The sequence below is a fragment of the Mus pahari genome, chromosome 12, assembly GCF_900095145.1.
Source record: "Mus pahari chromosome 12, PAHARI_EIJ_v1.1, whole genome shotgun sequence".
NCBI lineage: Eukaryota > Metazoa > Chordata > Mammalia > Rodentia > Muridae > Mus > Mus pahari.
The window spans coordinates 81220500-81226499 of record NC_034601.1 but is presented as its reverse complement, the minus strand read 5'-3'; the positions used below and the strand labels follow the sequence as shown (position 1 = coordinate 81226499).

At 51.5% G+C, this 6000-nt stretch overlaps 1 protein-coding gene across 2 annotated transcripts in view; it reads left to right on the top strand.

The window, feature by feature from the left end:
* The first annotated feature begins 309 nt into the window (after window positions 1–309).
* The window catches only part of Tiam1 (T cell lymphoma invasion and metastasis 1), a 345165-nt gene continuing 339474 nt past the window's right edge, over window positions 310–6000 (top strand). The window contains exon 1 of one of the 2 annotated variants that reach the window (XM_029544321.1): window positions 310–537. The gene's annotated coding sequence lies outside the window, so the exon portion shown is untranslated. Of the gene's footprint in view, window positions 538–1370; window positions 1423–6000 lie in introns of those variants that run through there. The other variant, XM_029544322.1, reaches the window with a different exon arrangement.

Sequence of the window (6000 nt, the reverse complement as noted above, 5' to 3'; positions counted from 1 at the left end):
GGCCAGCAGGCCCTCCCGAAGCTGCTTTGTTAGGGGCTCCTTCGCCGTGGCTTGTGCCGGCAGGTCTCGTTATTCTTGCTGCGGTTTCCCTAGGCTGCTTACGCCAGAGCACCGTGTCAAGGCACCCGGGAGTGTGCACCGCCGGCATCCTCCAGCCACAGGGCCCACCTGGGGCCCGGATGCCGCTCAGGTACCCGGCGTGCGCCTGTTGTCACACTCCAGCCCAACTCCGAACGCCCCGCTCCCGTGTCCTCCGCCTCGGATTGGCTGGACGGAGGCGGAGCGATTGTCCGCAGCTCCAATCGGAGCTCGGTTTCCCACGGGCTTCCGAGGCCCCGCCCCCGAGGCCCGCTGGCCCAGGAGCCCTGACAGTTCCCATTGGCAGACGGGGAGCGGGCCGAATAGCTGAGCAGCGCCGCTGCCGTCGGGTTCGCAGCTCTGCAGCGCCGTTAAGGCTTCGGCGCCCGCAGCCCCAGGGGCCCAGCGGCCCCGCTTTGTGCCCGGCCAGGTCTCCGAGATCCTGGGTGAACATCCCTGGTGAGTACCCTGGCCTAAGCCGGGCGGGCTGACTGGCCAGAGTCTCCACGAGGGATGGCGATGAGAATGCCTAGAGCCGCGGTGCCCGTGACGGGCACGTCCTGACTCCCATTTGCACACTGGGGTTCCCGGTGGGTCCTAGCTCCCCCAGACTGGGCTTTGCTTGTATTGTTTTCGTGTGCACACACTTGGGAGGTGATCTGGGGAGGGAAGGAGCATCTGTATCGCGCCAAGGAGCGTCCAGGAACTAGGCGAGACAGCGGAGCCCAGGTACTGGAGCCGAATGCAAGTGACAGTGTGCAGGCGTTGGCATTCGATCATTCTGGAGGCAGGAGGTCAGCGTTGACCTGCGACGGCCTCATCTCTATATATTTATCGGCTGATTTTTAATCAACTTATGTGAGGGTGTGTGTGTGTGCACGCGCGCGCGCGCGCGCGCCTGGATCTGTCTGTGTCTCGGTCCCGGACTTGGGCACTTATGGGCCTGTCCCTTCGCCAACGTTGCCGGGTTTTCACCTTGGCCATCCGTGCTGCGCTCCCGGTCTGGCGCACCGCGGGAGAGCCGTGGAGGCGGGCACACAGGGCGAAGGACCTGCGGTGGGCTAGGGAGGGTGCATTTAAAGCAGAATCGTATGGGTGGGCAGACAATGACTGGTCCAGGTAGTGGGGCCGTGCTTTACGTCCGCGCTCCGGATCCTATCCGGATCTGGCCCTCTCTCCTGCTCTGCTTCTCCGATGCCTGTGCACGGTGAGGTTGGCCACCGGGCTGGAGACCCGTGTGAGGCCGGCTTTTGTTTACAGACCTCGCCATTGGGCCAGAGGTACGCTCTCAAGGCCAGGCCACAGCTGCATGCCCCCAGGAGTCAGAAGTTGATGCGCCTTCAGGTGACGCCCCCTCCCTTGGTCTCCGGCCCAAAGCTTCAGGGAAAAGACACGATTCCACGTCTTCACACCAGCCCCGCCCCGCCTCACGCTCTCAGATCTTCTGCACCTAGAGGCGCTGATATCTTTGCCTGGGGTCAGTCAAGATGGACTGTCCGGGAGCGGACCTCGCCACGGGTATCCCTTTCAGCTGGCATCCTCTGGTCGTTCTCTAGGGTCAGATAGAATCTAATCTGTCTTTTTCCTGCGTGGTGGCTGGCAGGTTTTGAAGGACGCGCGCGAGCCCTTGGGGACACTGCAATTCACGTTTGCTTCTCTGGTACCCATGCGGTCCCGCGCAGCTGCTGGTCAGCATCCAGGTGGCAGAGCGTCCTGGTTCCGGTGTCAGCCCGGTGCTTGCTGACTTGGCGCACACTTTGAAAGCTGCAACAGAGGTTGAGAGCTTGGCTCTGAGGTCATAAGAGTCCCGGTATCCAGTTCCTGCTGAGTATTAGTTATGACTTGGGTCGCTATTAATGAATGTCTCAGAGCCTCAGTTTATGTGTCTGTAGAGTGGAGATGAGGTTCCTTCTGAGAGCAGGTGATCTTGATGAAATGACAAATGAACTACACAATACAGAGACAACAGTACCGTAAACATTGAAGTTAGGTTGGTTGTTCATTAGAGGAAATCTGTTAGAGAGAGAGAGAGAGAGAGAGAGAGAGAGAGAGAGAGAGAGAGAGAGAGAGAAGAGAGAAGAGAGAAGAGAGAGAGAGAGAAGAGACCAATTCTCCTTCCATTTTGTGGATTTTCCTATCTCATTTCTATATTATACGAGGCTGAAGGTTTTTTAGCCCCAACAGGACTTGTTCTACTTGGCCTTAGACTTAATTATTCTTATCTAATCTCTCGAGGTGCCTTTTTTTTAATGCGTGTGTATTTCCATGGGGGCCCTAGTTGTTTCTTCATGCTTCTTCCTTAGGGCTGTGTGCAACCTTTGCTGGTGAACCGCTAGCAGCTTAAAAAGCCAAGGGCGCTGGGGAAGGAGGGTCTGAACAAAGGGCTGTCTGCCGGGAGAAGGGAACACTTCTAGCACAGGCGAAATCCAATCTGTCTGGTGGCTGGAAAAGTTTGGAACATCACTAGGTTCTAGAGTAGGGTCTTGTGTGGGCTTGGAGGAGTTGGGGACTGAGAGGTCAACACGGAAGTAATTTTCTTTGAATGGAGGGAAGTAAAGGTCCCGGGGAGGCGTCTCAGCAGGGACAGCAGGCGGAAGGGAGAGTTGACTTCATGGAGTGTCACCAACACTGTAGGTGTGTGAGCTTTGACTTGGATTCTCCTGGTTCTTCCTCAGTAATTATTTATTTATTTTTTTCTGGGCAAACATGAGAAGCCATTTTCTATTGAAAAACAAAACCAACAACAAATCACAAACAAGTCATAATCAGATAGATAGCTTTAGAAAAATCTCAGGATTGCTGACAAACTATCGAAGAAATGCTTTTTTTTTTTTTTTTTTTAAACACCCTTTTGGTGTTGGGGAAACTACTGAGCTGGGTCCCACAGAGCATTCTTTGAATGTGGACCCCAGAAGCCCTTTCCACTCAAAAGCAAGGAAAGAAACAAAAAAATTGGAGGGGGAACCCTGTCCCCCCTCCAATTTCCTGGTCCTGTGTCAGTTAACCTAAGAGGAGACTGCCCCCCTCCCCCCATTGCTATTGATGTAAACAGGCCGGTAGCGTTTTACTAGACACCTATTAGCCAACGAGATAACTTGTTTAAAGTTCTACTCCCAGGAAGGATTCCAATCCTTTCTGAACTCTGAGAATTCTCTAGCTCTTTAGGATGCTGAAGCCCAATATTCCTGCCCCCTGCTGTTGTCTAGGGATCAAGTCAGTTGGGGGCCTACACTTAAAAGGGAGCCAGGTTAGGGAACCTCATTAGCTGACAGTTTAACTATATACTCAAATGCTTATCCAGAGAGCGAGGACAAAGGACTTTTCCTTGCCTTCTGCATTTTCTCTCCCCCTGTTTTGTATAACTCAAGTGGAAAAGCCGTGCAGATCCTAACTTCTCAGCCCCAACTTTCTGAGTGTTTTGAGAACCTTAGGCTTTCTGGACACCTAGCCAGACACACACACACACACACACACAGAGAGAGAGAGAGAGAGGGGGGGGGTATCTGCTTTTTTTGTTTTTTGTTTTTTGGGTTTTTTTTTTTTTTGGACTTACCCATCTCAATAAAAGATTAGTAAAGTCAGAGCTGCAAGGCCACCACTGTCTTTTTCTCCCATCCTGATTACTTCAAGCCTTTTTTCTGTGAACATCCTATCTTCTGTAACTTCTGTGCCACAGGGAAAAGGGTCTTTGAACATACCCTGCATCACTTACTTGACAAATTAAAAGGGGCACTTAGAAATTAAATGGCCCCTAGCAAGGAAGGAGCAGGGAAAGAGGGAAAACAGTGTCCCAGTGTGAATGTGTACCAGACGTTCACAGTGAGGCACAGTCTCCCCTTCTGTACCTTCCTCAACCTCTGGCACCTTCTTCCACACCCATCCAGCATAAGACTCCCTCTGTTCCCTTGGTCTCCAGGGACCTCATTCAGCAACTCCCAAGGGGCCCAGGCTGCAAGTATGCACACCAGGAGAGATTCCTCCAGGGTTGGTAGATTGTTCTAGAAGACCTCATAGGTCTTCAGTTAGCTGGAGAAGTTACTCTCCCAGTTGCCCAGAGATCACGCTTGTCTGATGCAAGGCAGTGCAGTAGAGGGCTGGGCTCACTGGGTGTGGAAGTCAAGCTGTGGCGAGTGTGACCTCCACAGGGTATGAGAAGATGGGTTACATTCGCAGATCAGTTGTCTGCATCAGAAGGAGGTTAAACAAAGAGGGATGATTCGCGGAGAGGCTGTGGGAGGTTCTGGCAGCTGAGCATAGCCTTGGCTTCAGAGTAGGCCAAGGTCTTTTGGGGCTGGGTCCTGCTGCAGCCTTTCTGTTAAAGGGGACTCAGATTGAGATGGGAGGTGGGGGGATATCCCAACAGTTTTGAAACCTAGGATAACTTAGGTGTGGTGTTAGGAAAGGTGCCCATGTTTCCTGCTGGGAACGTTTTAAGTTGTGAAGTAGAAATAAAAGAAGGGTGGGGGATGGGCTTGAATAAAACAAAATAAGACACCTCCCCCAAACAACCTTCATGTATCGGTTCCAGTTTCTGCTGCCGCGGAGAATGGATTTACTGATGATCCAGAAGCTAACGCTGTCCCTCTAGCTAGTTTGACTTCAGTTGCTCTTCGCTTATGATAGCCCAAACATATTAAGTATAAAGACCTAGAAACATTGCAGTGTTACTATAGTTATTATTAGAGATGGAGTGTCCCTGTCTAGTCCATGGTGTCCTTGAATTCAGTTCTCTCTCCACTCTCCTGCCTTAGCCTCCTGAACGCTGGGATTTCCAGTATGTGCTGTCATACCTGGGAAATTATTGTTTTATTTTTTAAGTGGCCGAGTCTTACCTTTTAAATAGCTTTTATTAAAGTATGTGGTTGTGATTATTCTATTTATTTGTTTTTGAAATGCTGGGATTCCAACCCAAGGCTTTGCATATGCTAAGTTTTACCACTAAGCCACACCCTTGGACCAATTGTACTAGTTACTGTGATTTCTGTATTCGTTACCGTGATTTCTTCCTGGCCAATTCTTTCTTCTCTGAGTTGGGAATCTCACTTTGAAACACTGGATGTCTCAGAACTCAGTGTTCCTGTGTAAATGTGTACAAGACATTAATAATTAGGCCCAGTTTCCCCTTCTGTACCCTTCCCAACCTCTGTTACCACCACTGCCAGCAGCCAGCCAGGCTCTCACCTTTAGTCCTAGCCCTTGGGAGGCAGACACAGATCTCTGCGAGTCTGGTCTACACGGTGAGTTCCAAGACAGCCAGGGCTACAAGGAGAAACCCTGTCTTGAAAGTCAACTATTCCTGGCTCTGTAGTGAATTTCTTATTGTGTCTGTTTACAAATTAAATGTGGCATGGGTCTGTATTGTTGGAACCGACAGAGTGTTTGTGTGTGTGTGTGTGTGTGTGTGTGTGTGTGTGGTGTGTGTGTGTGTGTGTGTGGTGTGTGTGTGTGTGGTGTGTGTGTGTGGTGTGTGTGTGTGTGTGTGGTGTGTGTGGTGTGTGTGTGGTGTGTTTGTGTGTGTGTGGTATGTGTGGTGTGTGTGTGGTGTGTGTGTGTGTGTGTGTGTGTGTGTGTGTGTGTGTGTGTGGTTGTATCCATGGATCTACAGGTCAGTCTGGTTTGGAACTGTCCTTGGGCAGGAGGTCTTGGAGACAGTTTAAGGAGACTTGCTGTGTACAGTGTGTGAGGGAGGGGCTACTAGGCTGGAGCAGTGGGCCTGAGCGCCTGCCTGGCATGGCGTGGAGTGGAGGGTCTCCCAGGCTAATGACTTTCAGTTGCATTTCCTTAGGAACCCCAGACACACTTCTGCTGCGGTGGGGGAAGACAGGATATCCTGGAGAAACAGGCAGCCTTTGTGAAATCCACCACTGCTGGGGACCTCTTCCATCTCCCCTGCCACTCTCCCATTTTCCTTAGAGCTCTGAA